This window comes from Coregonus lavaretus (genome assembly GCF_964263955.1).
Source record: "Coregonus lavaretus genome assembly, chromosome: 11".
NCBI classification, from domain to species: Eukaryota; Metazoa; Chordata; class Actinopteri; order Salmoniformes; family Salmonidae; genus Coregonus; species Coregonus lavaretus.
This window is the reverse complement of record NC_139998.1, coordinates 26,308,334-26,327,455: the sequence shown is the minus strand read 5'-3', so window position 1 is coordinate 26,327,455 and position 19,122 is coordinate 26,308,334. Positions and strand designations below refer to the sequence as shown.

The following is a 19,122-nucleotide window of genomic DNA, read 5'->3' as shown; positions in this document are numbered from 1 at the left end:
ATTCTTGCTAATCTAATTGCACTGTCCAATTTACAGTAGCTATTACAGTGAAAAAAATACCATGCTATTGTTTGAGGAGAGTGCACAGCAACAAAAATCTTATCACGGCAACTGGTTTGATACATTCACTTCTGAAGGTAAATAATGTACTTACATTGTCACAACTTCCTCCGAAGCTGCCACCTCTCCTTGTTCGGGCAGTTTCCTCCGTTCGTCGTCACCGGCCTTCTAGCCACTGCCGCTCCTCATCTCATAATTCCATTTGTTTTGTCTTGTTTTTTTTACACACACCTGGTTCATATCCCCTCATCAGTACATGTATAAGTGTTCCCTCTGCCCCCTTGACTTTGTGTGTGAGTGTTTATTGTGAGGTTAAAGAAGCTCGATTGAGCTCCTAGTATTTTGTATCGCAGGGATATTTTCCCTGTGTGCCGTGTTGGTTTTAGTGCGCCTGTCTTGCGCACTGGAGTGTTTTGATGCATTACTGCGTAACTCTGTGTTTCCAGAATAAATCCTGTTATTCCGTGATTTACCCTCCTGCGCCTGACTCCTTTGAAATCACCCATTACATACATTCAGTAATCTTGCTCTGATTTGTCATCCTAAGGGTCCCAGAGATAAAATGTAGCATAGTTTGTATGATCAAATCAATTTTTATATTCAAATGAAGGAACTGGGTTCTACAGTTTGAGCCCCTGTTGTCTCTGGCTCCACACCCACCCGGCCATCTAGATATGTGAGCTAATGATAGTGTATAAGCTAATGATCCATCATGTATGATATTCCTGGGAGTGTGTAAACTTACTTTTTGTATTACCATATCATTTTTGTTTGTTTGTATTCTATAGTTATGTACTTGGAAATGTATCAATTGACCAATTCGGCACATTTGGGCAGACTTGATACAAAATTGTCCAGTATTGCAATGCTTCACTGGATAAATCTGAAACTTTGCGCAGACATTGCTGCCATCTAGTGGTAAAAATTGCGCCTAAACTGCAATATTTGAAATGATGATGAAAAAAGAAAACACGTTTTATTATTTGCATTATCTTTTATCAGTTTTAATGTGTTATATTCTCCTACATTCATTTCACATTTCACATTTCCACAAACTTCAAAGTGTTTCCTTTCAAATGGTATCAAAAATATGCATATCCTTGCTTCAGGTTAGATTTGGGTATGTCATTTTAGGCGAAAATTGAAAAAAAAAGGGTCCGATCCTTTGCCTTGATGACAGCTTTGCACACTATTGGCATTATCGCAACCAGCTTCATGAGGTAGTCACCTGGAATACATTTCAATTAACAGCTGTGCCTTCTTAAACGTTAATTTGTGGAATTTTGAGCCAATCAGTTGTGTTGTAAGAAGGTAGCCCTATTTTTTAAAAGACCAAGTCCATATTATGGCAAGAACAGCTCAAATAAGCAAAGAGAAACAGCAGTCCATCATTACTTTAAGACATGAAGGTCAGTCAATACGGACAATTTCAAGAACTTTGAACGTTTCTTCAAGTGCAGTCGCAAAAAACATCAAGCGCTATGATGAAACTGGCTCTCATGGGGACCGCCACAGGAATGGTTGACCCAAAGTTACCTCTGCTGCAGAGGATAAGTTCATTAGTTACCAGCCTCAGAAATTGAAACCCAAATAAATGCTTCACAGAGTTCAAGTCACAGACACATCTCAACATCAACTGTTCAAAGGGGACTGTGTGAATCAGGCCTTCTTGGTCGAATTGCTGCAAAGAAACCACTACTAAAGGACACCAATAAGAAGAAGAGACCTGCTTGGGCCAAGAAACAACGGACATTAGACCGGTGGAAATTTGTCCTTTGGTCTGGAGTCCAAATTGGAGATTTTGGGTTCCAACCACTGTGTCTTTGTGAGACACGGTGTGGGTGAACGGATTATCTCTGCATGTGTAGTTCCCAGCGTAAAGCATGGAGGAGGAGGTGTTATGGTGTGGGGGTGCTTTGCTGGTGACACTGTCTGTGATTTTTATTAGAATTCAAGGCACACTTAACCAGCATGGCTGCCACAGCATTCTGCAGCGATACACCATCCCATCTGGTTTGCGCTTAGTGGGACTATCATTTGTTTTTCAATAGGACAGTGACCCAACACACCTCCAGGCTGTGTAAGGGCTATTTGACCAAGAAGGAGAATGATGGAGTGCTGCATTAGATGACCTGGCCTCCACAATCACCCGACCTCAACCCAGTTGAGATGGTTTGGGATGAGTCGGACGGCAACAAGTGCTCAGCATATGTGTGAACTCCTTCAAGACTGTTGGAAAAGCATTCCAAGTGAAGCTAGTTGAGAGAATGCCAAGAGTGTGCAAAACTGTCATCAAGGCAAATGGTGGCTATTTGAAGAATCTCAAATATAAAATATATTTTGATTTGTTTAACACTGTTTTGGTTACTACATGATTCCATTTGTGTTATTTCATAGTTTTGATATTTTCACTATTATTCTACAATGTAGAAAATAGTAAACATAAAGAAAATCCCTTGAATTAATAGGTGTGTCCAAACTTTTGACTGTTACTGTACCTAAATATACTTTTACATGGAAATCAGAGTCAAAATACATTCAATTCACTGTAAGTAAAATAAATAAATTACTGTATATTTAACATTTTCAACAGTAATTTTATGGACATACACAATCAAAATACAGTAATTTCTGATTAAAGTAGCTATTTTAAGATGTAAATTAACTGAAACATATTGTAGAAATACATTCTAAATAGCACATTTTAGGGGTAAAGTATTGTATATTTACAGTTTAACTGTAATTCTATAGAAATACACAATCAAAATGCAGTAATTACTGATTAAAGTTGTTGTGTTAAGCTGTAAGTCAACTTGACAATTTTGTAAAAATAAATCCTATATAGCCACATTTACGGTATTACATTGTCATTTCATAGGATTGCCTTATCAAAATACAGACATTTTCAATTAAAGTATGGGGTTTCATATGTAAATTAACAAGCCAAAATTATAAAAACAAATTGTAATTATAGTAATTTAATCAGAAAGTTAAATAACTTTTGGCTAAATGTTTAAACATTAAAGGGGAACTATTTTTTTCATTAGTCCACTGTTGATACAGTCCCAAAATGTATTGCATGTTAGCAGTCAAGTTATCAAGATATTGGACTTTCAAGAAGGAAAGTGTCACCGGCTACATCATCATGATGATGGTTTTGCATCATATGATGCATTTTGCTTCATCATGATGATGTGGCCAGTGAGTACTGCAGTTTTTTAAACATTTTCTATTTTATGGATAATTCAAATGGTTACTGTCCATTATTTTAATCTGACTTCAGTCTCCTTCGTTTGCACCCAGTGTTGCATTGACCATTCACCCAAGCCAAGAGTTGACAGGAACATGTTTTTACATACCCTCTTCTTCTCCCAACCAACTTTAAGAAGGTATGCCAGTGTAGATGTCCTTCTAAAATGCACTTTCTCAGACCTGCACTGAACTGCAGTCAACAAGACCACAAACATACACCTTACTCTCATCCCAGTCCAACTTTTGCCAGAAGTACTGGAAAATCTTCTCTGTCCTCATCACTGATTGCATTGCAGAAGCGCTTGGAGGACTTTCGGCATCACTCTGACACACATCCTGGTCCCATATTGTGTGGCTCTCTCGTCAGCTCCCCTTCATCCTTTTTCCTGCCAAGGTAGGCTTTACCCTCCATCCTCTTCTGAACCTCTCCTTTCCACTGTGAAGGGTATTTTCTCTTCCTGGCAGGCCCATTCTCCTTACCCTCAGTTGTGCCGCAACAAGCTGCAAATAAAATGACACAAAAAACAGTTGACTTCAAGTATAATGGCGCAAACAGCTTACTGAGATGATGCACTGTATGACAATTCTTATAGGTCTAGAAATAAAAACATAGAATGACATTTAGACACACACGCACACACACACACACACACACACACACACACACACACACACACACACACACACACACACACACACACACACACACACACACACACACACACACACACACAAAGAGACAGCAGAATGGGATGGGAGGATGTTGCGCTGGGCTGCCCGGTTGATCATGTTTGAAAGCTGTCTAAAACAAATGTATTGTCACTATCTTACCCTCATCAATTGCTGTAGCTCTTTGCTCTGTTGACCACTGCTCTGTACCTCTCTGCTCTGTTGTTGACCATCCTGTAGCACTCTGATTTGTTGTTGACCGTCCTGTAGCTCTCTGCTCTGTTGTTGACATTCATCATGGCACAATGAAAAATACGTTTGGCTCATTGTCAAAAAGAATGGACTCGCCTAGCTATCTAGCTAACTTATTTAATGATATAAATCAAGTGGTAATCTCAATGTAGACCTAACGTTAGCTTTTGAAACTGGTGTTAATCAATCTGAGGTGTCTAACGTTAGCTACCTAGCTAACGTTGCATGGCTAACACTGGAGCTAGCTTCGCTAAATAGCTAGCCAGGTTTGCTAGTAGCAACCTAACTAGCTAACTAATGTAGTAGTTAGTTAGTTATTGCCACACACATCTTATTCTTCTGTTCAGTCTTTATGACAATGACAAAGTGGCTAGCTCATTAACCAACAAGCAGAGATCATCAATTATGGGGAGCTAAAACATGATGGAGGAGATTAAACTTCGTCTGTCAGATTCAATGACAATGGATTGGGTTAGCCAAAGCTAGCCAGCTAATTAGCTGCTACCTAGCCATTTCATTTTAGCTCAAAACACAATATCAACAGCAGGCTTATATCTGTGAAATACTTGTCTTTCTCCAGAAATATATAATATTACAAGGGCTTAAGGTAATTGAAGTGCAACTTACCTCTGTTCAGCACACCTTGCAACAAAACCACGAACAATAACCAAAATCTCCTCCTCAAGAGCCGTGGTGCAGATACAAGGTTTGAATGAAAGCTTTGAGAGCCAACGGAATAAGAGTTTTGACCACAAACTATTTTTAATACATTTCATTGGTCACTTAGTTGTGACATATTAATACAGACGTAAAGGGGAACCAGTAGTATTGATTCTCTCTAAAAAATAAAATAAACAATCACAACATTTGGAGTTGCATCTGACAGCAGCGAAGATAAGTAACATAATTGAAATAATGCATTCAAGATTAAAACTAAATTGGAAAGATACACCACAATGCCAAAGAAAAAATGAAATAAAAAATATATTTAATAATTTAGAAATTAAATATGTTTGTTATCTTGGCTGCTCACTGGAAGTTTCTCTTCAACATTTTGCTTTTCTCTTGCAAAGGCACAATCCTTGTGTCTATCTTGTGTGCATGCTCACCCCAACAATAACCCCAAGTTAAGAGATTAATCTGTTTTGCTCAAATATTTATCTTCACAACACAGATGGTTGACCTTGTAACCAGAGCTCTGAATTTGAGAGGGCTAGGCCTACCAACACTTTAAAAAAGATTTTGAGATTCATTCAAAATGAGTCGTTTTATCCAGTCAAGTCAAATAAATTAGCAAAATGTGTTGTGTTGACAACAAATGTTAAGTTGAGTTCAACTCACAAAAAATGTAAAGAGTTAGCAGTTAGTTAGAGTTAGCAAAGAACAATGTGGTCACTCACTTCCAAATCAGAACCAAGAAGTCAAATCAACTAAAGGAACATAACAGTTGTGTTGACAAACATTTTCAAGTTAAGATAACTACAACTTATCAGTGTCAAAGTGTCTACACTTAGGAAATTGAGTAGAATCAACTTCAAACATAATTTCACCCATTGTTTTAGCCAGAGATGGGCTGTATGTCTGTAACATGTTGACGGACAGTCCGACCAGCGAATGGAAGTTAAGGCGGGACTTACCAGCCTCCAATGGCTGTGTATATGTGAACCCGATACCCCAGGCAGTGTTTCGTAATCCTGGTCCTAGGGACCCAAAGGGGTGGACATTTGGGTTTTTGCCCTAAAGCACTAGAATCGGAACGTTGAAACTACATTCAGACAGTGCACTTTTGCTCCTCCACCTCCACTTCGGATTATTTTCCACTTATGGTAAGGCACGTTATCTCATTTCTGACAGGAGTGCAGCAAATATTAAGTAATAGGGGACATAAAGCTCGGAAGACTAACATTCTATGAACTGTACCAATGATATGACCTATTAATAGCCTACTGTTCAGCATGTTAGCTAAGGGTCCCAGGTTGTTACTAATTTAACGGGATAGTTCACCCAATTGACATATTGGTTGCCTACCATGGATTTTTTTACCTGGCCACTGTTTCAAATGAGAACTTGTCCAAATCAATGTCTAAATCAAAGTGTGAAAATGCTAACACTACATGACCAAAATAATGTTGACACCTGCTCGTCGAACATCTCATTCCAAAATCATGGGCAATAATATGGAGTTGGTACCCCTTTGTTGCTAGAACAACCTCCACTCTTCTGGGAAGTTTTTCCAATTGATGTCGGAAATTTGCTGCGAGGACTTGCTTCCATTCAGCCACAAGAGCATTAGTGAGGTCGGGAACTGATTGGGCGATTAAGCCTGGCTGGCAGTCGGCGTTCCAATTAATCCCAGATGTGTTCGATGGAGTTGAGGTCAGGGTTCTGTGCAGGCCAGTCAAGTTCTTCCACACTGATCTCAACAAACTATTTCTGTATGGACCTTGCCTTGTGCACGGGGGCATTGTCATGCTGAAAAGAGGAAATGGCCGTCCCCAAACAGTTGCCACAAAGTTGGAAGCACAGAATTGTCTAGAATGTTATTGTATGCTGTAGCGTTAAGATTTCCCTAGCCCGAACCATGAAAAACAGCCCCAGACCATTATTCCTCCTCCACCAAACTTTACAGTTAGCACTATGCATTGGGGCAGGTAGCGTTCTCCTGGCATCCGCCAAACCCAGATTAATCCGAAAGACTGCCAGATGGTGAGGCGTGATTCATCACTCCAGAGAACGCTTTTCCACTGCTCCAGAGTCCAATGGTGGCGAGCTTTACACCACTACAGCCGACGCTTATCATTGCACATGGTAATCTAGCAGCTCTAGCAGGGCAGAAATTTGACGAACTGACTTGTTGAAAAGGTTTTTGGGTGAAAAAAGGGATAGTTCACCCACATTCCAAAATGAGATATTGTTTTTTTTACCCTGTAAGCAGTATATGGACAAGGTGTGACAACAATCCATGTTTTGGTTTAGTTTCCCTGAAACTGCTTCGAAATGCTAACGTTTTAGCATTTGTGGCACAAATCCCATTCAAGTCATGGAACCGATATTAGCATTTTTGCGCTTTTTGTTCTAATCATGTATAAGTTACTTTGTTGAGCTTCACAATCAATTTGAGATACTTTTGGATGATTTGGACATTATGCGTGAAATATGCTAATATCGGTCCCATGACTGGAAACAGCGCCAGGGAAGCTAAACCAAAGCATGGATTGCTGTCATACCTTGTTGATAGATCGCTTACAGGGTAATTAAAGCCAAAATGTGATTTTGTAATTTGGGTGAACTATACTTTTAAGTAGGCTATTTGCAAATGTATTTCAATGATGTTACAGTTCCCACCAAGTGGGTTAACCCTGTTGGTGCAAGGCATAGGGAGTTTGCCTGTCATGCCAGTGACCCAGGTTCCCTGCTCCGCCGTTTGCTACACTGGTGTCAGAATTGGAACGGATTGCCAGACATTTTAAGAGGCTGATGTGGTTGAGCAGGGGGTTGTGCCTTCCCATTTGGAGGGGGCAATATAGTGGTCCTCGCTAATATGAGCCACGTTACCATTCTCAAGTGGGTTTACCCTATTGGCGCAATGCGTAGGGTTATTTGCTTTTCATGGCAGTGACCCAGGATCCTTCCCTGCCTTGCCGTTCACTACATTGGTGTCAGAATTTGGATGGTAGACGTGAGGCCATTGGAACGCACGGCTGGACGTTTGAGGAGGCTGATGTGGTCGAAACACGGGGACGTGCCATTCCCACTCGGAGGGGGCAATGTAGCGGTCCTTGCTAATATAAGCCACGTTACCATTCCCAAGTGGGTTTATTTTTTATTTTATTTTTTATTTCACCTTTATTTAACCAGGTAAGCCAGTTGAGAACAGGTTCTCATTTACAACTGCGACCTGGCCAAGATAAAGCATAGTAGTGCAATAAAACAACAACACAGATTTACATATGGGGTAAAAAACATAAAGTCAGAAATACAACAGAAAATATATATACAGTGTGTGCAAATGTAGCAAGTTATGGAGGTAAGGCAATAAATAGGCTATAGTGCAGAATAATTACAATAGTATTAACACTGGAATGCTAGATGTGCAAGAGATTATGTGCAAATAGAGATACTGGGGTGCAAATGAGCAAAATAAATAACAATATAGGGATGAGGTAGTTGGGTGGGCTAATTTCAGATGGGCTGTGTACAGGTGCAGTGATCGGTAAGGTGCTCTGACAACTGATGCTTAAAGTTATTGAGGGAGATAAGAGTCTCCAGCTTCAGAGATTTTTGCAATTCGTTCCAGTCATTGGCAGCAGAGAACTGGAAGGAATGGCGGCCAAAGGAGGTGTTGGCTTTGGGAATGACCAGTGAGATATACCTGCTGGAGCGCAGACTACGGGTGGGTGCTGCTATGGTGACCAATGAGCTAAGATAAGGCGGGGTATATCTCATATGCTATTGGTACCATGCTATTGGTACCATGTATAGGGTGTTTGTCTTTCACACCAGCATGTGGATTTTAGATCAAATACTCTATTGTAATTTTCTACATTTATTAGTTAAAGCAAGGAGCTAGATCACAAAGAAAATATAATTTCCAGCAATTTTACACAGTTTACTAATGAATAGGGTGGTAAAATACTTCTTTTTTTTAAACTCTGGGAATACATCAGTCAGATCACTAGGAACTTAGTTTGCAAAAACTGAACTACTATACACTGAGTGTACAAAACATTAGTAACACCTAACTAATATTGAGTTGCACCCCTTTTGCCCTAAGAACTGCCTCAATTCGTCAAGGCATGGACTCTACAAGGTGTTGAAAACGTTCCACAGGGATGCTGGCCCATGTTGACTCCAATGCTTCCCACAGTTGTCAAAAAACTCAGAATAGCTTGTTCCATCTCATCCCACAGATGCTCGATTGGATTGATATCTGGTGACTGGGCAGGCCACTGCAGTAAGCTGAATTCACTGTTATGTTTGTGGAACCATTCCTGGACAATCCAAGCCTTGTGGCATAGGGCATTATACTGCTGAAGAAATCAATTCACAGATGGATAGACTGCTGCTATGAAGGGATGCACCTGATTGGCAATGATGTTCAGATATTATGTGGCATTAAAACATTGCTCCACTTTTATCAAGGGGCTCAACACCACCACCAGCCTGCAATGTTGACACGCGGCATGATGGATGCATGTACTCCATAGTCCTCCCATCAGCGTGAAACAGCAGGAACCAGGATTCATCAGACCAGGCAGTGTTTTTCCAATTCTCCAGTGTTTTCGTTCCTTAGCCTATTGCAACCACAGTTTCTTGTTTTTTGCTGAAAGAAGTGTAACTCCGTAAGGTCGTCGGCTGCCATACCCAATTCGTGTCAAGGTACGACGAGTTGTGCATTCCTTTACAGGTCTTTGGCCACCAATGTTGTACTGGACTGTCAGTTGACTAACTGTAGCCCATCTATTTCTCTGCAGAATTTGTGTCAGCCTTCTTTGTCCTCTTTCATCAATGACCCGTTTTTTACCACTGGCCTGCTGTTGGCTGGATGTCCTTTGGATGGTGGACCATTCTATTTTAATATTTTGTTATTTTATTTTTTTACCTCCTTTTTCTCCTCAATTTCGATCTTGTGTCATCGCTGCATCTCCCCAACCGGCTCGGGAGGCAAAGGTCGAGTCATGCGTCCTCCGAAAAACATGACCCGCCTAAACGCGCTTCTTAACACCCGCCCGCTTAACCCGGAAGCCAGCTGCACCAATGTGTCGGAGGTTCAACTGACGACCGAGGTTAGCCTGCAGGCGCCAGTCTGCCACAAGGAGTTGCTAGAGCGCGATGAGCCAAGTAAAGCCCCCCCGGCCAAACCCTCCCCTAACCCGGATGATGCTGGACCAATTGTGCGCCGCCCTATGGGACTCCCGATCACGGCCGGTTGTGATACAGCCTGGGATCGAACCCGGGTCTGTAGTGACACCTCTAGCACTGCCTTAGACCGCTGCGCCACTCGGGAGGCCAAGGTGGACCATTCTTGATGCACACAGGAAACTGTTGAGTGTGAAAAACACAGCATCGTTGCAGTTCTTGACACACTCAAACAGGTGTGCCGGGCACCTACTACCATAACCCGTTCAAAGGCACTTAAATCTTTTGTCTTGCCCATTCACCCTCTGAATGGCACACATACACAATCCATATCTCAATTGTCTCAAGGCTTTAAAATCCTTCTTTACCCTGTCTCCTCCCCTTCATCTACACTGATTGAAGTGGATTTAACAGGTGACATCAATAAGGGATCATAGCTTTCACCTGCACCCTTCGGCTGCACCTGCTCTTCACAAGAGGCTTTTGAAACGGGAGTGAATCAGCTTGGCAAAAAGAGGGCATCTTATTCTTAACCAACATTAATTTTACTTCGCTAGCTGACTTAAACACGTACAGTGGGGGAAAAAAAAGTATTTAGTCAGCCACCAATTGTGCAAGTTCTCCCACTTAAAAAGATGAGAGAGGCCTGTAATTTTCATCATAGGTACACGTCAACTATGACAGACAAATTGAGGAAAGAAATTCCAGAAAATCACATTGTAGGATTTTTAATGAATTTATTTGCAAATTATGGTGGAAAATAAGTATTTGGTCACCTACAAACAAGCAAGATTTCTGGCTCTCACAGACCTGTAACTTCTTCTTTAAGAGGCTCATCTGTCCTCCACTCGTTACCTGTATTAATGGCACCTGTTTGAACTTGTTATCAGTATAAAAGACACCTGTCCACAACCTCAAACAGTCACACTCCAAACTCCACTATGGCCAAGACCAAAGAGCTGTCAAAGGACACCAGAAACAAATTTGTAGACCTGCACCAGGCTGGGAAGACTGAATCTGCAATAGGTAAGCAGCTTGGTTTGAAGAAATCAACTGTGGGAGCAATTATTAGGAAATGGAAGACATACAAGACCACTGATAATCTCCCTCGATCTGGGGCTCCACGCAAGATCTCACTCCGTGGGGTCAAAATGATCACAAGAACGGTGAGCAAAAATCCCAGAACCACACGGGGGGACCTAGTGAATGATTTGCAGAGAGCTGGGACCAAAGTAACAAAGCCTACCATCAGTAACACACTACGCCGCCAGGGACTCAAATCCTGCAGTGCAGACGTGTCCCCCTGCTTAAGCCAGTACATGTCCAGGCCCGTCTGAAGTTTGCTAGAGTGCATTTGGATGATCCAGAAGAGGATTGGGAGAATGTCATATTGTCATATGAAACCAAAATATAACTTTTTGGTAAAAACTCAACTCGTCGTGTTTGGAGGACAAAGAATGCTGAGTTGCATCCAAAGAACACCATACCTACTGTGAAGCATGGGGGTGGAAACATCATGCTTTGGGGCTGTTCTCACCCCGTGGGGTCAAAATGATCACAAGAACAGTCTCCCGAGTGGCGCAGTGGTCTAAGGCACTGCATCACAGTGCTAGCTGTGCCACTAGAGATCCTGGTTCAAATCCAGGCTCTGTCGTAGCCAGCCGTGACCGGGAGACCCATGGGGCGGCGCACAATTGGCCCAAGGTAGGGGAGGGAATGGCCGGCAGGGATGTAGCTCAGTTGGTAGAGCATGGCGTTTGCAACGCCAGGGTTGTGGGTTCGATTCCCACGGGGGGCCAGTATAAAAAAATAACACACCCAAACACACCGCCCGGGCAACGAAGGAGTGGCTTCGTAAGAAGCATTTCAAGGTCCTGGAGTGGCCTAGCCAGTCTCCAGATCTCAACCCCATAGAACATCTTTGGAGGGAGTTGAAAGTCTGTGTTGCCCAGCGACAGCCCCAAAACATCACTGCTCTAGAGGAGATCTGCATGGAGGAATGGGCCAAAATACCAGCAACTGTGTGTGAAAACCTTGTGAAGACTTACAGAAAACGTTTGACCTGTGTCATTACCAACAAAGGGTATATAACAAAGTATTGAGAAACTTTTGTTATTGACCAAATACTTATTTTCCACCATCATTTGCAAATAAATTCATTAAAAATCCTACAATGTGATTTTCTGGATTTTCTTTTCTCATTTTGTCTGTCATAGTTGACGTGTACCTATGATGAAAATTACAGGCCTCTCTCATATTTTTAAGTGGGAGAACTTGCACAATTGGTGGCTGACTAAATACTTTTTTTCCCCACAGTACATTTGGAAACCATCATAGGTACTCCCTTTCTCTGTTATTATTACCCTTTGCCCCAGGTCATTACATCCTGTCCATCAATCATACTACCCTAAACATCACTAATCTACTTTGACATAAGGAATGTAGACTTCATGCCCCAAACCAATTATCTCGTAACTCTACCTCAGTCCTAACAATACTATGACATGATATCATTACAATAAAAAAAAATTCTAGTAAGTGACATGATTAACCCCAACTATTCACATATAACTTTGTATAAAATACAATATTCTCCAATCAGTAGTACATACAGTGGGGGAAAAAAAGTATTTAGTCAGCCACCAATAATTTGCAAATAAATTAATTAAAAATCCTACAATGTGATTTTCTGGAATTTCTTTCTCATTTTGTCTGGCATAGTTGACGTGTACCTATGATGAAAATTACAGGCCTCTCTCATCTTTTTAAGTGGGAGAACTTGCACAATTGGTGGCTGACTAAATACTTTTTTTCCCAACTGTAGTTGACTAGTTTTTATTCGGTAACTGTTGGTGTTCTACTAATCTGAAATGTACCTCCATTTCAAGTTTGGCTAGCTTGTTAAGTCTGATAACTAGCTAGCTAGTTATCTAGCTAACATTATCTAGTTCAATCTGACTTTGGCTAGTTTCACATTCTGTCAAGAAAGTTAGCTAACATTGGTTTCTATAATGGGAATTTTCTAATTTGTTTACTTAAATCATTAAAAAAGTTACCTGTGATGTGGTGGTGTTGAAGGAGTCAGGCGCAGGAGGGTAAATCACAGAATAACAGGCTTTAATCCGCAAAATACAGGTTTACACAGAAATGCGTCAAACACACTCCAGGGCACAAAACAGGCGCACTGTAAAATACAAGGCACAGGGGGAAATTATCCCGTCGATACAAAAAACACGAGCTCCACCGAGCTTCAATAACCTCCACAAATAAACAATCACCCACAAGGACAAGGGGGCAGAGGGAACACTTACACACAGACTAATTAGGGGATAGGAACCAAGTGTGTGTGATTGACAAGACGAGACAATTGTGATGATGATTGGGGCGGCATTGGTTAGTAAGCCGGTGACAACGAACGCCGAAGCCTGCCCGAACAAGGAGGGGAGGCAGCCCTCGGCCGAAGTCGTGACATTACCATGTATCTCTTGCTAGTTAGGGTTAGCTAACATCAGTTTGCAAGCCTTTACTTAGATAGCTAGCTAGGCTAGCTAACAAGGTGTTTTATAGTACATGTCAAATTTGCAAACTAGGCCTATCTATCAGCATGCAAATGTTTGCTCTGTGGCTAATTTGTAATCTCTTATAATCTCACACATTACACCTATGCAACTGCAAGGTTGTGTAACTGTCAATGCAGCTTTTTGGGTACACTCTCATTAAGAAGAAAGGAGATTGTGGAAGATGAGCCCCTTGTCACTGAGATTAAATCCAGTTTGCCGGCACTGTTCAAAGTGAAATCTGATATTTACTGCCATAAAAAAATATATATAATAATAATGCATTCAGAATAACTCATGAATACCTCAGTAGGCCTCCCTTCAGACCTTCTTAAATGCATTTTGAGGAGGTGAGGAAAGAGGACACAGAATTACGTAAGGAATAATTAAGAAAGTTGTCTGTTTTATGCTCAAACTGGTTGCTCTGGAGTTCACGAGACTGGTGTCTGTGGACCTCAAGAAGTCCTTCTATGAAGGCTTGGATGGTCATCTGCCTAAGCTCCTTGAATTCAACAGGACCAAGAGAAGTTGAGGGACTGAGGAGCTAAAACACTTGATGGACAGTCTTGACAAATAAGTATTATTTAAATAAAAGTATTCTGAACAGTCCAGTACGTACTTCTTGTGAATATTGATAACATGATAACTTTTTCAATATATGTCTGAATCTGGGTGATGTTGCCTTAACATTGTGTTATTTACAACCACTTTGATAACAATGTTGTAAATTGTGCTTTTGTCGTTGGTTCCATTCAGAGGGAGGCTGTGCTGCGAGGCCTGCCATACTTTATGCGAGAGGACCCTATCCATTTCTTGAAGATGTGAGGTATACAATAATACACTACAACACAACCTTATTCTTTCAACCTCCATTTCACATCAGATCTTTTTCAGAGCTGATCTAATTACATCTGAGATTTTGTGTGTTATGTTTATTGAGATGATAGCAGTAAGGCCAAATTCAAGTTTCATCAAATATTTTTTTACACATTTGTTTCTGATACCCCCAGGTGTCCCCTGATGGCCGAATGTTACCGTCAACAATGTAGGATCACTGTCATTCAAATACACATGTGTATTGAAAAAATGTATGCACTCACTTAACTGTAAGTCGCTCTGGATAAGAGTGTCTGCTAAATGACTAAAATGTCAATGTAAATGTGTCCTAACTAGAGAAGCAAATAGCTTGATGGTCCATGTTTTTACTATCTTAAACAATTGTGTTAGGGTGGTGGATATCATATGCTATTCAACTAATAATATCTTCAACTAATCTGTCACGGATTCTGCCGAGGCTGCTCCTCCTCCTTGCTCGGGCAGGCTTCTGCGTTCGTCGTCCCCGGAGTACTAGCTGCTGCCGTTCGATGTTATCGGTGTCTGTTTAGTGTTGTCTGTATTGTTTACACCTGTTCGTCATTATGGTTGATTGTTGCCCTTATATTATCCCCTGTCTCTCATCGGGATATTGTGTGTGATTGTTTTCCCTTCACGTATGTCTTTAGTGAGCGGGTTATTTCCTTCCTGCGTGGAGTTATTTCTGTGTTCATATGGTCAGTATCGGATTAAAGTACGTGACCGAGAGTTCTGTGTCCTGCGCCTGACTTCTTCAACCGCATCTCACCGACAGCCGTGACATAATCACAAAGGGGTTGGGTAAGTTTTGACATGAAAAAAAATAAGAAGTTTGATTTAGATAAATGGCTAATGGTGTTATAATTGTGCTTTCATCAGGTGCTGCAGAGATGTCCATCTTGAGGCTTTGCTGGCTTTGAAGTGGAGGGAAGGAGCATGCATGAGTTTTAAGAGAGTTTTTACTCTCCACGTGTCTGCTCTGCCACATGTTATGCTCCTATCAAGGAGTCTACAGTATCTATGGATTTGCTACCATAGCGTTTTATTCCCTATCCACTTGTACACTGCATTACACTATTGTAAGTTATAACCTACGCCAGGGCTCTCCAACTCTAGTCCTAGATAGCTACTGTTCAGGCTTTTGCTCCAGCCCATCACTAACACGCATTTGAAGAATCATGGTCTTTAGTCTGAACAATGTGTTACCTCTGGGCTGGAAAGAACCTGCACAGCAAGTTGCTCTCCCAAGATCAGAGTTAGAGACCCTTGGCCTACTGTTAACAATGTGTTTTATATCTGACAGCTAGACGCATATGGATACTTGTTTATTAGTTGTTTATTAATTGTTTTAAATACGTGTCAACAGTATGTTTATGTCATATAAATGTACCATTTTAAATTATCATTGTAATTGCGCACACATTGATGTCAGACATGCATGTACATGATATGCATATCTGGCTTACAAGATTATGATGGTCATAATGCTTCTTGACAGTGTCATAAAGTTTATTTTCTTAGTCCAAGTAAAGTGACACAGGATGGTCATAATGTTTTATGACAGTGTCATAGTGTATTTTCTACAAGTTTTTCAAAATATGATTTAAAAAAACATGACTGTAAATAATTAATTACAACAACAACAACAACAAAGGATTTAAGAAACAAACTTTCAAACGAAAGGAAACTTCTTGGCAGGGAAAGAAATAATTTGAATAAATGTGGGTTGTGACACGTGTCACAACAGGTGTAAATATTTACATTTACGTTTACATCATTTAGCAGATGCCCTTATCCAGAGCGACTTACAAATTGGTGCATTCAACTTATGATAGCCAGTGGGGGGTGAGGGAAGAAGGATTACTTTATACTATTCCAGGTATTCCTTAAAGAGGTAGGGTTTCAAGTGTCTACAGAAGGTAGTCAGTGACTCCGCTGTCCTGGCGTCGTAGGGGAGCTTGTTCCACCATTGGGGTGCCAGAGCAGCGAATAGCTTTGACTGGGCTGAGCGGGAACTGTGCTTCCGTAGAGGTAGGGGAGCTAGCAGGCCAGAGGTGGATGAACGTAGTGCCCTCGTTTGGGTGTAGGGTCTGATCAGAGCCTGAAGGTAAGGAGGTGCCGTTCCCCTCACAGCTCTGTAGGCAAGCACCATGGTCTTGTAGTAGATGCGAGCCTCAACTGGAAGCTAGTGGAGTGTGCAGAGGAGCGGGGTGACAGGAGAGAACTTGGGAAGGTTGAACACCAGACGGGCTGCAGCGTTCTGGATAAGTTGTAGGGGTTTAATGGCACAGGCAGGGAGCCCAGCCAACAGTGAGTTGCATTAATCCAGACGGGAGATGACAAGTGCCTGGATTAGGACCTGTGCCACTTTCTGTGTAAGGTTGGGTCGTACTCTGCGAATGTTGTAGAGCATGAACCTGCAGGATCGGGTCATCGCTTTGATGTTAGCGGAGAACGACAGGGTGTTGTCCAGGGTCACGCCAAGGTTCTTTGCACTCCGGGAGGAGGACACAATGGAGTTGTCAACCGTGATGGTGAGATCATGGAGCGGGCAGTCCTTCCTCGGGAGGAAGAGCAGCTCCGTCTTGCCGAGGTTCAGCTTGAGGTGGTGATCCGACATCCACACTGATATGTCTGCCAGACATGCAGAGATGCGATTCGCCACCTGGTTATCAGAAGGAGGAAAGGAGAAAATTAATTGTGTGTCGTCTGCGTAGCAAGGATAGGAGAGACCATGTGAGGATATGACAGAGCCAAGTGACTTGGTGTTTGGAGAGAATAGGAGAGGGCCTAGAACTGAGCCCTGGGGGACACCAGTGGTGAGAGCACGTGGTGTGGAGACAGATTCTCGCCACGCCACCTGGTAGGAGCGACCTGTCAGCTAGGACGCAATCCAAGAGTGAGCAGCTCCAGAGATGCCCAACTCGGAGTGGATGGAGAGGAGGATCTGATGGTTCACAGTATCAAAGGCAGCGGATAGGTCTAGAAGGATAAGAGCAGAGGAGAGAGAGTTAGCTTTAGCAGTGCGGAGAGCCTCCGTTACACAGAGAAGAGCAGTCTCAGTTGAATGACCAGTCTTGAAACCTGACTGGTTTGGATCAAGAAGGTAATTCTGAGAGAAATAGCAGGAGAGTTGGCTAGAGATGGCACGCTCAAGAGTTTTGGAGAGAAAAGAAAGAAGGATTACTGGTCTGTAGTTGTTGACATCGGAGGGATCAAGTGTAGGTTTTTGGAGGAGGGGTGCAACTCTCGCACTCTTGAAGACGGAAGGGACATGGCCAGCGGTCAAGGATGAGTTGATGAGCGAGGTGAGGTAAGGGAGAAGGTCTCCGGAAATGGTCTGGAGAAGAGAGGAGGGGATAGGGTCAAGCGGGCAGGTTGTTGGGCGGCCAGCCGTCACAAGTCGCAAGATTTCATCTGGAGAGAGAGGGGAGAAAGAAGTCAAAGCATAGGGTAGGGCAGTGTGAGCAGGACCAGCGGTGTCATTTGACTTAATAAATGAGAATCGGATGTCGTCAACCTTCTTTTCAAAATGGTTGACGAAGTCATCCACAGAGAGGGAGGAGGGAGGAGGGAGGGGGAGGAGGATTCAGCAGGGAGGAGAAGGTGGCAAAGAGCTTCCTAGGGTTAGAGGCAGAGGCTTGAAATTTAGAGTGGTAGAAAGTGGCTTTAGCAGCGGAAACAGAGGAAGAGAATGTAGAGAGGAGGGAGTGAAAAGATGACTGTTCCGCAGGGAGTCTAGTTTTCCTCCATTTCCGCTCGGCTGCCCGGAGCCCTCTTCTGTGAGCTCCTAATGAGTCGTCAAGCCACTGAGCAGGATGGGAGGACCGAGCAGGCCGGGAGGATAGGGGACATAGAGAGTCAAAAGATGCAGAAAGGCAGGAGAGGAGGGTTGAGGAGGTAGAATCAGGAGATTGGAGGGAGAAGGATTTAGCAGAGGGAAGAGATGATAGGATGGAAGAGGAGAGAGTAGCGGGAGAGAGAGAGCGAAGGTTGCGACGGCACATTACCATCTGAGTAGGGGCAGAGTGAGTAGTGTTGGAGGAGAGCGAGAGAGAAAAGGATACAAAGTAGTGGTCTGAGACTTGGAGGGGAGTTGCAGTGAGATTAGTAGAAGAACAGCATCTAGTAAAGATGAGGTCAAGAGTATTGCCTGCCTTGTGAGTAAGGGGGGACGTGAGAGGGTGAGGTCAAAAGAGGAAAGGAGTGGAAAGAAGGAGGCAGAGAGAAATGAGTCAAAGGCAGATATAGGGAGGTTAAAGTCACCCAGAACTGTGAGGGGTGAGCCATCCTCAGGAAAGGAACTTATCAAGGCATCAAGCTCATTGATGAACTCTCCAAGGGAACCTGGAGGGCGATAAATGACAAGGATGTTAAGCTTGAATGGACTAGTAACTGTGACAGCATGGAATTAAAATGAGGAGATAGACAGATGGGTCAGCGGAAAAAGAGAGAATGTCCACTTGGGAGAGATGAGGATTCCTGTGCCACCGCCGCGCTGACCAGATGCTCTCGGGTATGCGAGAACACATGGTCAGACGAGGAAAGAACAGTAGGAGTAGCAGTGTTTTCTGTGGTAATCCATGTTTCCGTCAGCACCAAGAAGTCGAGGGACTGGAGG

At 42.5% G+C, this 19,122-nt stretch overlaps 2 long non-coding RNA genes across 2 annotated transcripts; one reads left to right on the top strand and one right to left on the bottom strand.

Moving 5' to 3' along the window:
* Window positions 1-1,048: 1,048 nt before the first annotated feature.
* Window positions 1,049-4,939, bottom strand: LOC311137233. Its single transcript, XR_014613922.1, has 3 exons — window positions 4,861-4,939; window positions 4,144-4,260; window positions 1,049-3,813 (listed from the first exon to the last, which is right to left on the bottom strand). It is a non-coding gene; the product is annotated as an uncharacterized lncRNA (long non-coding RNA).
* Window positions 4,940-5,985: 1,046 nt separating this feature from the next.
* Window positions 5,986-14,712, top strand: LOC311137234. The gene is made up of 3 exons (XR_014613923.1): window positions 5,986-6,059; window positions 14,406-14,475; window positions 14,660-14,712. It is a non-coding gene; the product is annotated as an uncharacterized lncRNA (long non-coding RNA).
* Window positions 14,713-19,122: the final 4,410 nt, after the last annotated feature.